Source organism: Nicotiana sylvestris, chromosome 6 (genome assembly GCF_000393655.2).
Source record: "Nicotiana sylvestris chromosome 6, ASM39365v2, whole genome shotgun sequence".
NCBI classification, from domain to species: domain Eukaryota; kingdom Viridiplantae; phylum Streptophyta; class Magnoliopsida; order Solanales; family Solanaceae; genus Nicotiana; species Nicotiana sylvestris.
Genome location: NC_091062.1, coordinates 165,055,856 through 165,078,066, shown reverse-complemented (window position 1 = coordinate 165,078,066; position 22,211 = coordinate 165,055,856).

Below are 22,211 nucleotides of genomic sequence, written 5' to 3'. Positions count from 1 at the left end.
GGATTCTTCAGTTGAGCAGCATATATCCGGGAGCATCGAGGTAGCTGCATGGCATCCACAACCCTGATCTCTCCCTTCTATCCTTTTGTTTTATCCGCATTTCCCTAGACTGATATGTATTAGATTGGTAAACCTATATTAGAGGCTCAGACCTGTGACACCGGATCTATATGGGCTATGTAGTAGGATTATTATTTGAAATTCCGCATGTTTAACTCTTACTTCAGACTTCTAATATGACGATTTGGTAAACTAACTGTGATGGCTAGTAATGAACTGCATGAGAAATCGGTTAAGGTTGTTTATTGGTCAGGCTTGCCTAGCAGTGTGTTGGGCGCCATCACGATCGGGGGTTGGGGTCGTGACAAGTTGGTATCAAAGCCTAGGTTACATAGGTCTCGCAAGTCAAGAGCCGATTTAGTAGAGTCTTGCGGATCGGTATGGAGACGTCTGTATTTATCCTCGAGAGGCTGCAGAACCTTTAGGAAAAACTTCACATTCTTGAAATTCTTGTCATGCGACTTTATTGATCCGAGAACTAAAACTTTTGTTATTCTATTCTCTCACAGATGGTGAGGACGCGAGCTACCGAACGAGGTGGACAACCATCAGTGCCACTAGCTGAGACCACCAGAGGCCGTGGGCACGGTCGTGGTCGTAGTAGAGGTAGAGTAGCGAGGGAAACACTTGTAGATCCACCAACTACCCTAACTCCAGATCAGGCTCTAGTTACGGATGCTCCAGCAGCACCAGTTCAGGCACCAGCTGTGCCCATCGTGATTCCTGGTCTTCAGGAGGCCTTAGCACAGATCTTATCAGTTTGCACTAGCCTGGCTCAGGCAGTTTCAGCCACTACCGTAGCAGCTACTTCATAGGCCGAGGAGGCAATCAGACCCCCGCTGCTCATACACCTAAGCAGGTAGTGCAGGGACTACAGACATCAGGGGCACCTCCAGCCCAGCCGGTTGCACCAGTTCAGGAGTTCGTAGTACCAGTTATGCTGGATGATGAGCAGCGTCATCTTGAGAGGTTTGGTAGGCTCCAGCCTCCGTCGTTCAATGGTGCTGAGGGCGAGGACGCTAAGGTTTTCTTGACAAGTGTCAGTAGATGCTCCGTACAGCAGGGATTCTTTAGTCTAGTGATGTGGCATTTACCACCTTTCAGTTCTCGGGGGCTACCTTTTCTTGGTGGGAGGATTTTGAGAGGCGTAGGCCTGTCGGTGCAGCACCCCTTTCTTGGCAGTAGTTCTCCGCTCTCTTCTTGGAGAAGTATGTACCACAGTCCCGCAGAGAGGAGCTGCGTAGACAGTTTGAGTGGTTGACTTAGAGGGATATGACAGTGACCCAGTATGAGGTGAGGTTTTCGCAGTTGGCCCGTCATGCTATTTGGATGATTCCGATCGATCGTGAGAGCATCAGGAGGTTTGTGGATGGCCTTAACTATCATCTCCGTATTCTGATGACTAGAGAGAGAGTATTGGGTGCCATGTTCGAGGAGGTGGTTGATATCGCTCGTGAGATTGAGACGGTCCGCCGTAGAGAGCGAGAGGAGAGAGAGGCTAAGAGGCCTCGAGGTTCTAGCAGTTTCAGTGGTGCTCCTTCGAGGGGCCAGTTCTAGCATGGTAGAGGACGTTCTTTCACGTCTGCTCAGTCAGCCCGCCCAGGTTATCATGGGGCATCTTTGGGTCATGGTTATCATAGTACTCAGCAGGGCCAGTCATCACTTAGCGCCCTCCTAGCTCAGAGTTCGTCTCGTGCCTCATCCGTCCAGGGTTCCTCCATGGCAGGTCCTTCTACTGGTCATTCTGGTGCCAGGGGTTCCCTTTAGTCCCCATCTCCAACACCTGGTAGTTGCTTCGAGTGCGGAGAGTTTGGTCATATGAGGAGGCAATGCCCTCGACTTTGTGGTGGTCAGTCTCAGCAGAGGGATCAGCCCTCGACTTCTGCTCTAGTTACTTCACCACCCGCCCGGCCAGCTAGGGGTGGAGGTCAGGCAACTAGGGGTCGCCTCAGAGGGGGAGGTCGATCAGGCGGTGGCCAGGCTCGTTTCTATGCCATTCCAGGCAGGTCAGATGCTATCGCTTCAGATGTTGTCATTACAAGTATTATTTCAGTCTGCCATAGAGATGCCTCTGTATTATTTGATCCCAGTTCCACCTATTCTTATGTGTCCTCATATTTTGCTCATTATTTAGGTACGTCTAGAGAGTTTCTTATTTTACCTGTTCATGTGTCTACCCCAGTGGGCGATACTATTGTTGTGGACCGTGTGTACCGGTCATGTGTTGTGACTATTGGGGGTCTAGAAACCCGAGTTGATCTATTGCTATTGAGCATGGTAGACTTTGATGTTATTTTGGGCATTGATTGGTTATCTCCGTGTCATGCTATTCTAGACTGTCATGCTAAGACAGTCACTTTGGCTATGCCGGGTGTACCGCGGATCGAGTGGCGTGGCGTGACTGATTATGTTCCTAGTAGAATGATCTCTTTCTTGAAGGCCCAGCATATGGTTGGGAAGGGTTGTCTGTCATATTTAGCGTTTGTGAAGGATGTTGGAGCTGAGACTCCCAGTATTGATTCTGTCCCAGTTGTGAGGGATTTTCCCGATGTGTTTCCTGCAGACCTGTCGGGCCTGCCACCGGATAGGGATACTGATTTTGGTATTGACCTGGTGCCGGGCACTCAACCCATTTCTATTCCTCCGTATTGTATGGCACTAGTAAAGTTGAAAGAATTGAAAGAATAGCTTCAGTAACTCCTAGATAAGGGGTTCATTCGGCCTAGTGTGTCATCGTAGGGTGCGCCGGTTCTGTTTGTGAAGAAGAAGGATGGCACAATAAGAGTGTGCATTGATTACAGGCAACTGAACAAGGTAACAATTAAGAACAAGTATCCTTTGCCTCACATTGACGATTTATTTGACCAGCTTCAGGGAGCGAGGGTGTTCTCTAAGATTGATCTCCGTTCGGGCTATCACCAGTTGAAGATCAGGGATTCAGATATTCTTAAGATTGCTTTCAGGACTAGATATGGTCACTATGAGTTTCTTGTCATGTCTTTTGGGTTGACCAATGCCCCAGCAGCGATCATGCATTTGATGAACAGTGTATTTCGACCTTATCTAGATTCATTCGTTATTGTATTCATTGATGATATTCTGGTGTACTCGCATAGTCAGGAGGAGCACGCGGAGCATTTGCGAGTTGTATTGTAGAGATTAAGGGAGGAGAAGCTTTATGCAAAATTCTCTAAGTGTGAGTTTTGGCTCAGTTCAGTGGCTTTCTTGGGACACGTGGTGTCCAGCGAGGGTATTCAGGTTGATCCAAAGAAGATAGAGGCAGTTCAGAGTTGGCCTAGGCCGTCCTCAGCCACAGAGATTCGTATCTTTCTTGGGTTGGCAGGCTATTATCGCCGGTTTGTTCAGGGATTCTCATCCATTGCATCGCCCTTGACCAAGTTGACTCAGAAGGGTGCTCCATTTGTATGGTCGGACGAGTGTGAGGAGAGCTTTCAGAAGCTCAAGACAACTTTGACCACAACTCCAGTGTTGGTTTTACCATCAACTTCAGGTTCATATACCGTATATTATGATGCTTTGAGAGTGGGATTGGTTGTGTATTGATGCAGGAAGGTAGGGTTATTGCTTATGCTTCTCGTCAGTTGAAGCCCCATGAGAAGAACTACCCTGTTCATAATTTGGAGTTGGCTACCATAGTTCATGCATTGAAGATTTGGAGGCACTACTTGTATGGTGTATCTTGTGAGGTTTTCACCGATCATCGCAGTCTTCAGCATTTGTTCAAGCAAAAAGATCTTAATTTGAGGCAGCGGAGGTGGTTGGAGTTGCTTAAAGATTATGATATCACTATATTGTATTATCCGGGAAAGGCCAATGTGGTGGCCGATGCTTTGAGCCGAGAGGCAGTGAGTATGGGAAGTTTGGCATATATTCCAGTTGGGGAGAAACCCGTTGCAGTTGATGTTCAGGCCTTGGACAATCGGTTTGTGAGACTAGATATTTTGGATCCCTGTCGGGTGTTGGCTTGTGTGGTTTCTCGGTCTTCCTTATATGATCGCATCAGAGAGCGCTAGTATGATGCCCGCATTTGCTTGTCCTTAAGGACAGAGTTCAACATGATGATGCCAGAGATGTGACCATCGGTGATGATGGTGTGTTGAGGATACAAAGCCGGATTTGTGTGCCCAATGTGGATGGGCTTAGAGAGTTGATTCTGGAGGAGGCCCACAGCTCGCGATATTCCATTCATCCGGGTGCCGCAAAGATGTATCAGGATTTGAGGCAGCACTATTGATGGAGAAGAATGAAGAAAAATATTGTGGGATTTGTAGCTCGGTGTCTCAATTGTCAGCACGTGAAATATGAGCATCAGAGACCGGGTGGCTTGCTTCAGCGGATGGTTATTCCCGAGTGGAAGTGGGAGAGGGTCACTATGGACTTTGTGGTTGGACTTCTTCGAACTTTGAAGAAGTTTGATTCTATTTGGGTAATTGTGGATCGGCTGACCAAGTCCGCGCACTTCATTCCTGTGGGTACTACCTATTCTTCAGAGCGGTTGGCATGGATTTATATCTGGGAGATTGTTCGGTTGCATGGTGTGTCACGACCCAAACCGATGGGACACAACGGGCACCCGGTACCTTACTCAACTGAGTACCAACGTAGCGTATCTTTCTTATTACATCATTATGTACATGTGACATACGGGCTAGTAGGCCAATATAATCATTTATAAACTCAAACATAGGCCGACAAGGCCGTACAATCTTTCACGTATACGACATATGTCTAAAAGCCTCTAAGAATACATAAATGTCATAGAGGTCGGGATAGAGTCCCGCCATACCAAACAATACACGTCTAAATCATACTAACCAAACAAGCAACTCCGAAGCTAATGGAGCACACCAACATCTTCCGCTGAGCTGATAGCCTACTTGGAGGGCTCTCGACCTGTCTATCGGGACCTGCGGGCATGAAACGCAGCGTCCCCAGGCAAAAGGGACGTCAGTACGAATAATGTACCGAGTATGTAAGTGTGAGCACGTGATTTTTGCTTCACGAAAACTACTCCAAAAGAAATCAAAAAATAAAACAAATTTCATCTGTGTACAATTTTGAGAATTTGCGTGACATTTTGATAATTATTTGGTCCGTAAATGTTTACCTTTGTAGTGATACAAAAATACATGTCGCATGTGCATTTACGATTTAATTGTGCATTTACGAATTGATTAAACCTTAATTTGGTTTTAAAAGGAAAATCACAAAATATGCATTTTTATGCTATTTGTTGTCATTGTGTGATTTTATTTTAAATGTTCTAAAATTGTGCGTTAATTGTTGTTATGTGTTAGTTAATAGTTTAATTTTTTTTCACATTTCTAGGAATTTTGTTAAATGTTAAATTAGAAAAGAAAAGGCTGAAAATTAAGGGAAATTCGGATTGGGCTCATGCCAAACCAAACAAAATCAGCCCCAAAGCTATACCTTGACCCAGCCCATGACCCCGCCTCTCAAACAAAAGAAACGACGCCGTTTTAAGCATTTTAGATCCAAGCCATCCATCTCCATGAATCCAACGGCTCAAGATCACATCCCTTACCCGTTCCCTGTACCCGACCCATCACCCGTTTGAACCGACCCCCAATTAAACCACACGACGTCGTTCCCATTGACGAAAAGATCCTGGCCACTGATCTCACTAGATCCAACGGCCAGGATCAAACCACCCACCCCGTATAAAAACCCCAATCCCTCACCCCACGCCCCCCAAACCAAACCCCCCTCTTCGTCTCTCCGAAGCTCAGAGGCAGGTTCCCATGGAAACCCTAGCCGCCACCCCACCCCTTCGCCTGAAAGCCGGCGGCAACGGTGCCTTAGGCCATGAAATTAATACCCCTGAACCACCATGATCCCCTCTCTCCACATCCATACTCAGCTTACCTCGAATCTTTCCCAAACGTCTCGAATCTTCGTTTGAAGGTTCGAACAAAAACCCGATCTACACCAACCGACCCTAGATTCACACCGTTCACTCCCCTGGCCTCACTCGTAACCAAACCAAGCTTGGTTTGGTTCGAATCTGGGTGGAGACCCTCGAGCCCCAAATCGGACCGTATAAACCCTAGAATTCAAAACCGTGGGGGTCTGTCCATGTTTAAAGGAGGAGTTGGGGTCTAATAGACCTTAATCAAGGTGTTCTCAGTTGAGGACACTTCGATTAAGGTCTGTTCGACCTCAAATGGTCAAGTCCAGTTCGAGCCTGGGTCGTTTGTTTTTGAGCTTCCAAGGTAAGTTGTTCTTTCCCTTCTGCCCTTGTTTGAGTTCTATTTTGTGTTTGTCTGCATGTCATAGTTGATTTGTTTGATTTTTCTGTTATTTTTCTTTCAATTTTCTCCGGCTTCATAAGACCTTTTGTATGGTTCAAATTAGCTTCTGTTTGTTTGTTGTTCATTGTTATTATGAGTTCGTGTGTCCATCCTGTTTAGAGTCGTAGAATAGTCTAGTTAATATCAAGGTTCCCTGGTAAAATCACTGAATCTGATTTGGTAACCCGCTTGAGATATTTTGATTGTTAGCTATCTGTTGTAGCTCATATAGTTAACTAAATGAATGTCGTCAATTGAATTCACTGAAAGAAACTAGGAAACCACGAATTGTTCAGTGTTTGTCATTTATGCCTCTTTTCTGTTCTTATGTGATTGAGGCACATGAACCTCTTTCCCTCATCCCTTTTGCCTGGAATCATTTGGTGGGTTTGACAGGATTGAATTGGTCATAGTTGTAATCAGTGATTAGTTTGAATTTAGAAGAGTTTATATACTGGCTATTAAGAGTTAGGGCATAACAGTAATACACAGGGGCTAAGGGGGTAGTTTGGGGATTGAAAAGTTCAGAAATTGGTTAGTTTAAGTGGGCTGACAGTAGGGTACTGAAATGCCATTAAACTAATACAATTATTTATTAATAGTGGGGAGCAAAACTTGATAGCATGGGGGTTAAGTGAATATTTATAAGCTACCCATACCTTTTGGGCACAAGACACATGATAGTGAGTTGTCAGGAATATCATGGGCATTTTCTGATTAGTTTAGTATGTTTTAGGGGTATGGGCAGAGTTAAGGTGGAAAAAATATCAAGGCAGTCTGGTGCTTGCCTATTTTGGCCTATAAAATGGGCTCATTTAGAACAAGATAGGGGCTGGTTTTTCTGATCTGGAGAGAGAGAAAAAAAAAGAACAAGAGTGTTAAGGCTGGTTGATCCTCATATAGGCTAAGCTTTACATCAAAGAACTTCAGCTTGTCTTTGCCTTTGAGTGTTTAACAGAAATCAGAAATTACTGTTTCTTGCACCTGTCTGTGTTTTGTTGGTACTGCTGGATTTCAGCTTGGTAGTCCCTAGTTTTCTGTTGGTTAAACACTGTTCCATTGGGTTACTCCTGGGTTTCTATTTGGTTTGAAGAATCTGTCGCTGGGTCTTTCTTGTTGTCTCCTACTGGTTATTATTATTGGTTTCCTTGGTTGCTGCTGTGTTGCTGAATCTGCTGTTGTGCTACTGCTACTACTGCTGACTCCTCTTCTACTCTATTTCTGTTCTTCTACCAGGTACACGACTTTATCATGGCTGTTGTAAGCTGAAATGTGAAGCATGAGTTCATGTGAAAAGATGAAGTTGAAAATGAAAACCAGAAAAGTAATTTGTTTGTTTGAAGCTTATTGTTACTATTTTATTTAGTTCTTTAAAGCATTATTGAATCTGCAATCTGTAAAAAATATAGTTTCATCATTCTAGTTGTTTGTAATGGGCTGCAGAAAACTACTATGCATTAAATCATTTTGTTGGGATAACGTAGTTCAGTTCGTATTCAATTATAATTTGACCACATAATGGATGTTGGATATAACGTCTGATAATTTGTAAAGTAGCACTTGTGGTTGGATCCTTGAAATAGCTAGTAGATTGTTAACTAATCTTAGATTATAGCATGATTGTGTGAGTTCTTGGTCAACTAGATCTTAGCATTAATTTTGCCATCAATTGTTACTTAAAAAAGGTACTGCAACATGTTAAGGAAAAAGAAGCATGATTATAAGTCTAAGGTTGTTAGTTAAAGTAACAAGTAAGGATAGGCAGTCGTGAGTTGGTGGGTTAACAATTTCTTGTGGCTCGAAGCATGCCAGGATTCCTGTGCGTCTTCACTTTGTAACGACATTTCGGAACTAATCCAATATGCAAAAAAATTATTAAAAGGCCCGGACTTTTCAAGCATGTAAACTAATTAGGACTTCGTCTTCTGTCATGTTTAGAGATAAATTTAATAGAAAACCATAGTCACTTTTAGGATTGCCCTTTTAATAATAAGGACGAGATGAGCCTCGTTGGATAAACACATAAGTGGCGGGGCCCTCGTTAAATGTATGTATTAAATACTTAGATTCCGGGACGGGCCGTTTAGCCAATTTCACGGCCCTACCAAAAAAAAAAAATAATGTTACGCTAGTCGCTTTAGGCGCGTATTTAATAATGTTATCTTCTTAAACTCGGGTGCATATTTATGTGACCCAAATCCAAATCTCAACGAAGTCGAAATGTGTCGCTAATCACGGGTGCATTGATTGTGACGTGGTTCGGGATGCATGTCCATGACGTTGCAAACTCCCTTTAAAAATAATGAATGAGATGAGTCTCGACAAACAAGAATACGTAAATTGCGGGGCCCTCAACGGATAGTTATTTCGAATGCTTAGATTTTGAGACCAGCCGCATAGCAAACGTTACGGCTTTTCACAAAAATAACAACACGTTAGTCTTTAGGCGCGTATTTAATAATTGTTATTTTCCTAAACTCGGGTGCACATTTATGTGACCCAAATCCAAATCTCAACGAAGTTGGAACGTATCAAAAATGGCGGGTACATTTATGTGGCGCGATTCGAGATGCATTCTCACGACGTTGCAATTCTTTGAATAAATAATAACAAAGCGGTAAACGGTTAAAATTTGCGCGTAGGTTCATAATTGTATAAAATCAGACAATCAAGCCGAATATGACAGTTGAGCGACCGTGCTAGAACCACGGAACTCGAGAATGCCTAACACCTTCTCCCGGGTTAACAGAATTCCTTATTCGGATTTCTGGTGCGCAAGCTGTTAAACAGAGTCATTCTTTTCCTCGATTCGGGATTCAACCGGTGACTTGGGATACCATAAATCTCCCAAGTGGCGACTCTGAAATAAATAAATAAATCCCGTTTTGATTGTCCCTTAATTGGAAAAACTCCCTTCCGCGTCCCTTCGAGGGTGGCGCGGGCGAAAAAGGAGGTGTGACAGCTCTGACGACTCTGCTGGGGACGTAACCCAGAATCTCTGGTTCAGGATTCAAGAATTCGAGCTTAGAATAATTGTTATTATTTGGCTTTATTTATTATCTGATTTTATTACATATTTTAGCTTAAATGTGGAAATTGTTGCTTTTTACCGCTTTGATATTATCTGAACTGTATATATAAACTGCTATGAAAATCCCTCTCTTCTCTCTCTTGAGGAGTGCACGCTAGTCGTGACTTCTTTCTGTTAGTGTCCTATCCCAAAATAGAATGAGGATTCGGAGGAGTTGCAAAACCGGATGATCTTTTGGTTACCGGTACGCAGTTCCCATCCTCGGCTCGAGTTGTCCGCTCGGGTAAGCCAGGTCTAGAACAAACACCCAGGATAAACCTAGTATAACAAAACCTCATGTCGAATCCCTAGTAGAAATGCTTATTTGCATCATGTTGCATTTGACTTAGGGGACTCAACACATGGGTTGGGTCCGTCTAGGACAAGCAACCTGAAATGAAAACACCATCCTGCTGCATCCTGTGTGTTTATGCATTTATTTGCCACAGACCTGCATGCTGACCGGCTTCTGAAGTACTGGAATATTGAAAAAAAAGAAGAGAAAAGAGGATAGCAGTGTAAAGAGATAATTCTAAGTTACCGACAAATTCTGCCAAAATTTTGTGTCCAAATAAGCAAACTCTGCCAAAATTTTGAGAAAATGAAAAAAAGTGTTTAGTAAACAAGGCTTGTTTTCAGAATTAGTTTATTTTCGTTGCCCGAACTACGCTGGTTTGATTCTCACAGGAAGTGAGATACATAGGCAGCCCTTATCGGGTCCAACTTCCTTTGGTTACAAAAATAGCCAAAAATGTCAAAAAATTTTAATTTTTCGTCGTAAATAAGTCAGGCGATTCCATTCCTGTAAAAATAGCCGAATGTCCTTAAAAGATGCCGAAAGGCTGTTTTTGCGAGAACATCCACTGTTGGTCATTTTAAGGTTTTGTCCGGTTGGTAAAACATAGCCTTTGAATCTTCTTCGAAGTGTTGAAGGGCCGTATTGACAAAGCCGGAGTGTTAAATGTGTGTCAATTCTTCCTTTGAGTCCAATGAGTCTTAATCACCCCAAACAAACATGCAGAATAAGCACGGGTCCAAGTTTGCCGGTAACAGTTAGGAGCAAGATCCCTTTGGAGTTGCGCTTGTGGTGAGAGGATTTGGAAAAGTCGGAGCGAGATAAGATCAAATCACATCTGGGAGGCCTCACCAGTTTGTTGAATGTCAGACCCAGATATGACATCATAAAAGCTTTGGTTACATTTTGGGGCCCGGCCACAACGTATTCCATTTCTCGGATTTTGAACTCACCCCAACCTTAGAAGAGGTAGCAGGATATATGGACATTACTGAAAGGCTAAGGCATAAATATCTGATTGCACCAAGAACCGTCAATTCACACAAGTTCATGGATCTGCTGAAGATAAGCAAGGGAGTCCCGTACTCTGAATTGGATAGGGGATTTTCTACTTTGCAGTTCATATACCAGAGGTATGGGCATATAGGAAGGTTCGACGATCTGGAAAGTGGGGTTTGCAGCAGAGGGAATCAGACAAAATGGGATGAACATAGGCGGTTCGCCTTCATGGTAGCATTCTTGGGCATTGTGGTGTTTCCTCGGAAAGACAGAAATATTGATTTAAAGGTGGCTGGAGTCGTCAAGGTCCTAATTACCAACAACAAAAGCACGTTGGTCCCTATGATAGTGTCCGAGATATATCGAGCTCTCACAGCCTGTAAAGCCGGGGCAAATTTTTTCGAAGGGTGCAACTTGTTATTGCAAATGTGGATGATCGAACACTTGTGTCATCATCCTCAGTATATGAGTTGTAGATCTACAAACGAAGGTTGCATTAAAGGATATAACATAAGGTTTTCAGGGCTCAAATTACCAGAAAGGTCTGAAGACTGGGTATCTCGCCTTCGCGCCCTCACTGCAGCACAAATAGGGTGGACATTGGGTTGGCTTCCTATTGAAGAAATTGTGTACATGCCCGCCACGAGTCCTTACTTCCTCTTAATGGGACTCCGAGGCATTCAGCCTTATGCGCCTTACCGGGTGATGAGACAGTTAGGGAGGTGCCAGGTGGTACACCCAGATGAAGATCTCAGTATTTATGCAGTCGAAGTTGGTATCCACGACCAATTTCATGAAGAAGCAGTTCATTCTATATGAAATGAATGCCAATATTTAACGGTAAACACTCGAGTGCGCGACCTATCCCGAGGTGAAGTCTCATCGGCTTATATCGCCTGGTACAGGAGGAAAGATGTTGTAAGAGATGAGCCAGAACGACTAGCCAAAAAGGCCCACATTCAAGAGTTTATTGAGGCATCGCAAGAACCGTGGGAATGGTTGGCCAAAGAGCGGAAATATCGAGCAGAAATAGGCAAGCTAAAACAACAAATTAAGGATCTGAAATTTGAGAACAAAGTGCAGGTTGCTGTCGACGAAGGAGCAAAGAACAAACTAGCCAGAGAAAGCGAGATCCTCAAAGCTCAGATCCGGAAGATGAAAATGGATGCCGACAACCAACGGAGAAGCAGGGCCGATAAAAGGTTGATAGCAGGGTTAAGGAATCAGGTCATTGAAAGCCGAAAAGACTTGGAAAGATCCGAGGCTAGCATAGCAAGAATACGGGCCAGATGGGCAAAAGGTACAACAGCACAGAAAAAGCACCTATGGCAAGTGAGAAGGGATTATGGAGGGAACATCGCAATATTGAGAGAAACAAATTCCACTCTCTGAGATCGGGTCTTTAAACAAGCCCGAGATGCTAGAACGGACAGGGAGCACTGCTATGATTCAATGTACCGAATGGAAGAACAAATGGAGAGGTTCCAAGATCAGCTCGTTGACAACACTCAAGTATTGGTATTAAAGAACCAACAAATAGAACATCTGTGTATGAAAAGGGATAGGATCAGGGGTAGGATCAATGAGATTGGGCACTACATCACCACGAAGTGCTTAGCATGCGAGGAAATGCCCCGCGACACCCTTTTTGTCTTAATCATGGGTTATGTCCACTGGATTATGGAAGAATTAAAAAGTTTGCAAAGAGGTCTGGCCCCAAAGCCCGCGGAAAGGCCGAACGATGCCTCGCGAACACCAAGATTCAAGGCTTTAATGTATCCTTAATCCAAGTCTCCACTTGTTGTTTTCAAATGAGTAGCTTGTAATATCATATTTTGGGTAATGAAATGAAAAAAAAAGAAAATTTTTGTGTCTTTATTTTTACTTGGGGCAGAACTACGCCCGGTCTGATTCATGCGGGGACATGATACATAGGCAATCCACATAAGATTCGACTACCACTAAAAGATAAAAAGAAGAGGCAAAGAGAATAAAAAAAGGACATAAGCCGGAATGACGCATGCAGTCAAAGCAAAAATATGTTAGAAATGATGGAACTGCCTAGGAACATTGCATTCCCCAATGAGAAATTACACTATGTGTTAAACTCTAACGCTAACAAGTTTGTTTTTTATACCAGAGAAAGAAGTTTCGAAACAGTTAGCTCGTTAGAATGTTCTGGCAGAGTACCACTATCACACAAGATCTAAAGGGCCCATTCTGAAAAGTATGTCTGGTTCGGACAAAAGTGTTGAGGAGGAAAAGACAGAGATGCAAGTAATGAAAGAAGAGGTAGACAGGTTGAGACAGGAGATAGCGGGGATGTACCTGGCCTGTGCTAGGGGATAAACATCACCAACCTTTGCCCCTACTCCTACCCTCTTGCCGGCTCGGACTCCGGAACACCCTCCCACTGGTCCATCAACGAACTTCCCCATTGCCCAATACTATCAAGGGGAAACTTCCTATAATCCCCAAGGTCCACCACCCAAACAAAACCCTCCTCTGCCAACTGTCCCTGTCTTCGGGGCACCTCCACCAGCCACACTGCAAAGATCCTCCAGCGAGCCATTGTTTTAGGCTCATGATCACGAGTATTATCCCTCTGAACCAACCTTTAAAGCACCCGAGCCATACACTTACACCCCTCACCTTCAACTCCCGGCAGAAACTGAGAGGCCGACTAAGAATCCGGAGCAGGATGAAGTGCTTCGTAAAATGAAAAGCCTGGAGCAATCCTTCAGGAATATGCATGGATTGGGCAGCCAAGTTAGTGTGGCCTACAAAGATCTATGTCCTTTCCCCGATGTTCAATTGCCGGCGAGTTTTAAGATGCCCAAATTTGATCTATACGAGGGACATGGTGATCCCATGGCACATCTACGAGGTTTCTGTAGTAAGATGAGAGGAGCAGGTGGAAAGGATGAGCTCCTAATAGCTTATTTTGGTTAAAGTTTAAGCGGGTCCGCACTCGAATGGTACACGAGGCAGGATCCTAACTGGTGGTATACTTGGGACTATCTAGCACAAGCATTTGCAGGTCACTTCCAGTATAACCTTGAGATCGTCCCGGACCGTCTCACCCTGTTAAAACTTGAGAAAAAGCCTGGAGAGAGCTTCAGGGAATTCGGATTCCGTTGGAGGGAACAAGCAGCGAGAGTCGATCCGCCAATGAGAGAAGGTGAAATGGTGGACTACTTCTTACAAACTTTGAAGCCAACTTACTTTGGTCACCTGGTGACGTCAGTTGGTAAATCTTTTAATGAAGTAGTAAAAATGGGTGGCATGGTTGAAGAGGGGCTCAGGTCCAACAAGATAATGAGTTATTCGGCAATCAAGGCCACAACTCAGGCTATCCAGAGCGGCACGGGGGGTGCGCTCGGGAAAAAGAAGAGAGAGGAGGTCGCGACAGTCGAAGCAGACACTTGGTCCAGATCAAGAGGTCCTTCCCCTCGATACCAGCCCGGACCCCACTACCCAAATTATCCACACACTCCATACAACCCTCCACAACCCTATCATCCACCACAAGGGCCACATTTCTCCGTCCATCATGCCCAAACCTACAACCAGCCTCCGGCTCGTCTGCAATGGCATGCGCCGGCTCCCCAACATACATATCCACCTCCCCAAAACACATATCCACCACCAAGGGCGTACAGGAATCCTTCAGGGCCAAGCTTTTGCGAAAATCAGGCTTTCAGGAACGAAAGGATGCAGAGGCCGAGAACATTCACTCCGTTGGGAGAAACCTATACTACTATGTTCCACAAGTTGAGGCAGATAGGCTTGTTAAGTCTTGTCGAACCCAAATTGCCAAATCCCCTTCCCAGAAATCTGGACCACTCAGTGAGCTACGAATATTGTTCGGGGGCTCCCGGGCATGATACCGAGAAGTGTTGGAAGTTGAAGACTGCCATACAAGATCTTAGTGACCCAAATAGGATCGAGGTTCAGGCACCAGAGGCACCCAACATCAATGAAAACCCATTACCGGTGCACCATGAGGCCTACATGATCGAACTAGTGCATAAAGAAGGGAAACCCAAAAAGCCCTCACAAACGGTAATGATAATTCGGGCTAGCCCAAACGAAAAGTCGACCAGTGAAAGGGCAGTGGTACAGTTGGGAAAGGTAGATGACAAGCCATTTGTGGTAGTGGGGAAAGGTTCGTCTATTACTGCAGAAGCCATAGTCAGTCGGGGTAGTACTGCCGGGAGTATCAAGCACCCCAGTGTTGGTAGTGAAGGGGGCCCGCGTAGAACCAATCGTTATCAGGACAGTAATGTAGTTGCCGATAACAAGTGAGAAAGCAGTGCCATGGAGCTATAGTCAAATGACAGTGATGCATAAGGGGAAGGAAGTTGGGGAAGAAATATGCGAGGCCCAGGGCTTAACCCGTTCAGGAAGGTGTTTTGCTCCCGCGGAACTAAGAAGGACCAATCCTGTAACAATAAAAAAGCCAGTAACGGAGGAAGAAGCAAAAGAGTTTTTGAAGAAGATGAAGGCCCAGGACTACTCAATTATAGAGTAGTTGAGAAAAACCCCAGCCCAGATTTCATTGCTATTCTTGTTGATCCATTTAAGCGATCATTATCAGGCCTTAATGAAGATTCTGAACGAGGCCCATGTCCCGGACAAGCTCTCAGTGAACCACTTGGAGAAAATAGTGCACAAGATCTTCGAAGTAAACCGAGTAACATTCACTGACGATGAGTTACCGGTAGAGGGTACAGAACACAACAGGGCACTCTACTTGACGGTAAAATACGAAGACTCGGTGGTCACTCGAGTACTAATTGATAATGGATCAAGTGCAAACATCTGTCCTTTGGCCACTCTGAACAAACTAAAGGTTGCTGATGGTAGGATCCACAAGAACAGCATCTGCGTCCGAGGTTTTGATGGAAGCGGTACTGACACAGTGGGTGATATCGTACTGGAATTAACCATTGGTCCAGTCGAGTTCACCATGGAATTTCAAGTGATAGATGTGGCTGTATCGTACAATCTTTTGTTGGGACGACCCTTGATCCACGCAGCTAAAGCAGTACCTTCTACGCTACATCAAATGGTCAAATTTGAATGGTATAGACAAGAGATTGTGGTACACGGGGATGACGGTACACATGCCGTCAGTGATGCTATTGTGCCCTTCATAGAAACCAACGATGACAAGGGCCTATGGGTTTATCAAGTTTTTGAATCAGTCTTAGTGGACAAAATTCTTGAGGGTGGGGGCCTTCCACTTCCCAGAATCATAGCTGCGACCTTCATGATAGCCTCAGAGATGTTGAACAGCGGGTTTGTACCAGGAAAAGGTTTGGGGATTGATCTGCAGGGAATGGTCGAACCAGTTTCTTTGCCCAAGAACCTGGATACTTTTGGGTTGGGATTCAAGCCTACCGCAGCGGACGTAAAACGGGCCCGCAAGATGAAGAAAAGAGTATGGGACCTTCCTAAGCCAGTCCCACGACTGTTCAGATCATTTGTCAAAGCAGGGTGCAGAAAGTTACCAGTCCCGGAAGTTCTTGGACCTTTGATCGGGCCGGATGGAGATTTGAATGAGGGCCTTGAGAGAATGTTCGCAGATGTCAACATGATAGAGGCTGGAGAGGGTTCCAGTAAGGTAGAAATACAGTTTGTTGGGCCTAGGGCCAATGTCAACAATTGGACAGCTACTCCTCTTCCTACTTGGAGGGAGTCCTGGTAGTTGGCTTTGATTTTCCTTTTGTTTTCTGGATTATTCCAGGGTTGTAATCTGGATTCCCTTTTATTATTAGTATTGCTCAACAAAGTGTGAAATGTTGTTATCCCATGATTCAATAAAATGAGAAGTTTCTTTTTCATTCCTTATTTTATTTTAATTTTAATTTTTGTTTCTTTCTTTTCTTTTTCTGAACAATTCTTTTCATACTGGTCTTAAAGACATGGCATGCACAACGGATCTTCAACCTAGTCTAAAAGATCAATCTGATTCCGAATTAACCATACAAGAGGTCGATTATGATAATGAATCGGAATACGACGAGGATGAAGCCTTCGAGGAGATAAATAGGGAGTTAAGCCAATTTGAAGAAAAATCCAGGCCCAACTTAAATGACACAGAAGACATCAATTTAGGGGATGCCGGCGATATCAGAGAAACTAAAATAAGCATCCACATTGCACCAAATATCAGGGAGGAATTGATCAAAACACTTATTGAATTCAAAGATGTATTTGCCTTGTCATATGACGACATGCCAGGGCTAAGCACGGATTTAGTGGTTCATAAATTGCCCACTGACCCAGTATGCCCTCCCGTCAAGCAGAAATTGAGAAAGTTCAAGACGGATATGAGTGTGAAGATTAAAGAAGAAGTAACCAAGCAGCTGCAAGCAAAGGTTATTCGTGTTACTCGATATCCTGATTGGTTGGCTAATGTGGTGCCGGTGCCGAAGAAAGATGGGAAAATCAGGGTGTGTATCGATTACCGCAATTTGAACAGGGCAAGCCCAAAGGACAACTTTCCTTTACCCAACATCCATATCTTGATCGACAATTGTGCCGGGCGTGAGATATCTTTTGTAGATTGCTATGCTCGGTATCATCAGATTCTAATGGATGAAGAAGATGCGGAAAAGACGGCCTTCATTACGCCGTGGGGAACTTATTGCTACCGGGTAATGCCATTTGGTTTGAAGAATGCTAGGGCAACGTACATGAGAGCAATGACTACTGTGTTTCATGACATGATCCACAAAGAAATCGAGGTGTACGTGGACGATGTCATCATAAAGTCTAAGCATCAGGAAGACCATGTAGCAGACCTAAGGAAGTTTTTCCAAAGACTGCGAATGTATGACATTAAGCTCAACCCGGCTAAATGTGCCTTTGGTGTTCCATATGGAAAGCTATTGGGATTCATCGTCAGTCAGCGGGGTATTGAACTGGACCCGTCAAAGATCAAATCTATCCAAAATTTGCCACCGCCGAAGAACAAGACAGAAGTAATGAGTCTGTTGAAAAGGTTGAATTACATCAACAGATTTATCGCTCAACTCACAGCAACTTGTGAACCCATCATTTGACTATTGAATAAAGATGCTGCGATTGAATGGACGACGGAATGTCAGGAGGCATTTGACCGGATCAAAGGATATTTATCAAACCCACCGGTGTTGGTTCCACCTGAGCCGGGGAGACCATTAATTCTTTATCTAACGGTCCTGGAGAATTCGTTTGGCTGCGTGTTGGGGAAACACGACATTACAGGAAGGAAGGAGCAAGCCATATATTATCTTAGCAAGAAGTTTACAGTATATGAGGTCAAGTACACTCAACTCGAGAAGACATGTTGCGCCCTAACTTGGGTGGCTCAGAAATTGAAGCACTATTTGTCACCGTATACTACTTATCTCATTTCCCGCTTGGATCCACTAAAATATATTTTCCAGAAGCCTATGCCTACAGGGAGGTTAGCAAAATGGCAAATTTTACTCACGGAGTTTGATATCATCCATGTGACGAGGACGGCCATGAAAGCCCAAGCGCTGGTCGGTCACTTGTCTGAGAATCCTATTGATGAAGAATACGAGCCATTGGGGATGTATTTTCCTGACGAGGAAGTAATGCATATAGATGAGTTGGAATTTCCTGAGGAACCAGGTTGGAAGCTTTTCTTTGATGGAGCTGCAAATGCGAAGGGAGTTGGAATAGGAGCGGTACTTATTTCTGAAACAGGACGTCATTATCCTATTACAGCTCAGCTGCGTTTCTACTGTACCAACAACATGGCTGAGTATGAGGCATGCATTTTGGGTCTGCGACTAGCTGCAGACATGGATGTCTAGGACGTTTTGGTCTTGGGAGACTCGGACCTCCTGGTACATTAGATTCAGGGTGAGTGGGAAACACAGGACTTGAAAATCATACCATATCGACAATGTTTGCACGATCTGAGCAAGCGATTTCGATCAGTGCAGTTCAGACACATCCCGAGAGTCCACAACGAGGTTGCCGATGCATTGGCCACTTTAGCATCGATGTTGCACCACCCAGACAAAATTCATGTTGACCCATTATACATGCAGGCTCGTGATCAACATGCTTATTACAACATGGTAGAAGAAGAAGTGGATGGCGAGCCATGGTTTTATGATGTAAAGGAGTACCTCAGGATGGGGATATACCCGGAGCAGGCCACCAGAGATCAAAAAAGAGCCATTCAACGATTGTCAAGTGGATTCTTCCTCAGTGGAGGAGTGTTGTACAAAAGAACCCCAGATTTGGGATTGTTGAGATGTATAGATGCCAGTCAAGCCATGACAGTTATGACAGAGGTACATGCCGGAGTTTGTGGGCCACATATGAGCGGATATGTATTGGCGAAGAAAATTCTTCGAGAAGGGTATTATTGGCTCACTATGGAGCATGATTGTATCAGTTTCGTGTGGAAATGACATCAATGTCAGATACATGGAGATTTGATTCATTCTCCGTCGACAAAATTGCATACAATGTCAGCGCCATGGCCATTCGTTGCATGGGGCATGGACTTCATTGAACCTATTGAGCCGGCAGCTACCAACGGTCATAGGTTCATTCTGGTGACCATCGACTATTTCACTAAGTGGGTTGAAGCTAAAAATTTCAAGTAGGTAACCAAGAAGGAAGTGGTGGATTTTATTCACTCCCATATCATCTGTAGATTTGGGGTCACAAAAGTGATCATCACGGATAATGGTGCTAATCTTAATAGCAATTTGATGAAAGAGGTATGTCAACAGTTTAAGATTGCGCACCGCAATTCCACCCCATATCGTCCCAAGGCGAATGGAGCAGTTGAAGCAGCCAACAAGAACATCAAGAAGATACTGAGGAAGATGGTAGAAGGGTCCAGACAATGGCATGAGAAATTACCATTTACATTGTTGGGTTATCACACCACTGTCCGGACATCAGTAGGTGCAACCCCTTATTTGTTGGTATATGGAACTGAAGCAGTAATACCGGCGGAAGTTGAAATTCCATCCCTTCGAATTGTTGCTGAAGTTGAGATTGATGATGACGAGTGGGTCAAAACCCGTTTGGAGCAGCTAAGCTTGATTGATGAAAAGAAACTGGCAACTGTGTGTCATGGCCAGTTATATCAAAAGAGAATGGCAAGAGCATACAACAAAAATGTACGTCCCCGGAAGTTTGAAGTGGGCCAGCAGGTGTTGAAACGAATCCTGCCACATCAGGCCGAAGCAAAAGGCAAGTTCGCCCCAAATTGGCAAGGACCATTCATTATAACCCGAGTGTTGTCCAATGGCACTTTATGTTTAACAGATATCGAAGGGAAATGCGTCGGCATGGCTGTCAATTCTGACGCAGTTAAGAGATACTATATATGATTTCTTTTGCTTGTAATTGTTGTTTGTGGTTGGCATTTATCGGAGAATGAAATGACGGAGGCAATTCTTTCTTCTATCCAAATACTTTATCATTTGCTTCCCCTTTTTGAGCCTTATTTATTCTTTCATATCACTCTTTTGGAATCAGTAATTAAAATGAAAGAAAAAGAAAAAAAACAACAATGATAATAAAGACAAAAGAAAAATCGCAAGAAAAACAAAGGAATTGGGAACTACGTTTGACCTGATTCCTCAAAGAAGGATACGTAGGCGCCTCACGGCTCGATCATAGTGTAACAAAAATAAAAATCCTCCAAGCAAGGAAAAACTGGGGTAGAAGTTTGTGTTTATAATTTTGGAAAAGAAAGTTGATTCCAAGAGTTGTAATGTTTTACCCATCAAAATTATTTTGAACCTCTTGTTACCCCTTTTCTTTTAACCATACACGAAAACTCATATTGATGTCCAAAAAAGACCTCCCGATCAGTATCCGAGAAGTGCTAAATCAATGCAAATGGAAGTTGGGAATAACACTTTGATCCCCAGTAAAAGAAGAGGATCATAAGCTGGAAACAAATTGATAGCCGAAAGAACCCCCCAACAGAGAGAGAGAGTCATATCGGTAGCACTCCGATCCCCAGCTGAAAAATAAAATGAAATGAAAGAGTCTTATCGGTGAAAACCTTCACAGGCACCATAAGGCGATGGAAGTTGAATGAAATGAGAGAGTCTTATCGGTGAAAACCTTCACAGGCACCGTAAGACGATGGGAGTTGAATGAAATGAGAGAGTCTTATCGGTGAAAACCTTCACAGGCACCGTAAGGTGACGAGAGTTGAATGAAATGAGAGAGTCTTATCGGTGAAAACCTTCACAGGCACCGTAAAGCGATGGGAGTTGAGAGAAATGAGAGAGTCTTATTAGTGAAAACCCCTCGAAGGGCACTATGAGGCGACAAGACAAGATTGGTGGAAAGGATACGCATTTGGCAAAGAGTTGAGTGCCTGTTTATCCCCAGCAACATGAGGTCGTTCGAAAGGTTGATTGATATAAATAGGCTGGGTTGATTAATCTGGAATGCGCAACATGATCGTTGGGATCGGCTATATCATTCAGATAAGTTCTTTTCTTTCCTTTTCCCCAGCATTTGTTCAGAAAAACTTCTTCTTTTCCTATTTTTTGAGATCATCACTTTTTCATTTCTTGGTTTAAAGACTTTACTTCCCCGACAGTTTGTTTTGAAAAAGATTTTCAGAGCTTTCTACCAGTCGCCAAAATAATGCAAAACAAAATGCAAATAGGACAGGCCCAGAGGATAAGACAGCAAAGCAAAAAGAGGGGAAGTTGGAGAAAACGGAAAAGTAACAGTTAAAAGGTTCTGAAGGTCCCCAGCCGACTTGCAGGGCACAGGGACAACTCTGACAGATTCTCGACCAAGCTCCACAATGGTCGGATAACATAGAGCGGGGAAGGAAGAGAAGAGAAGAACTATCCCCAGCAAGAATATCAGCCCCAACAAGTTTTATAGCAAAGCAAGGAAGAGAAAAGAAGAACCATCCCCCAGCAGAAAGGGAACGACAACTCGCCTCGTTTTAAACTAACAAAATTTTCTTTGATTTGAAGCAGGGAAAGGGAATATTACTAACAGCAGAAAGACAGGGTCACAAAGAAGATTATCAAACTGGGGCAGAAAATTTTCGTTCATTTCGAAAATTTTCGAAAAGTCTAACACAGTTTTGGGAAAAGCGATATCCCCAACAGTTTTTCTGTAGAAGGAAAAACAAGCTTTAAAGAAAGCAATGCCAGGAGGAAGGTAACACATTTTTGAGGAAATGTTATCCCCAGTAGTTCACATAGAAGAACAATACAGGTTTGAGGGAAGTAGTTTTGAAGAAAGATAAGTCAGGACAGAAGGAAAAGGGTTGATAGCATCCCCAGCAGGAGTAGCGCAACCAACCACCATGTTTAAACTCACAAGTTTCCTTTGTTTGAAACAGGGATGGAAGCCAGGTTCATATCAAAGCTAAGAAGGGTGAATTTTTCAGGTGTAGTGCCCCAATTCTGCTTATGCAAAA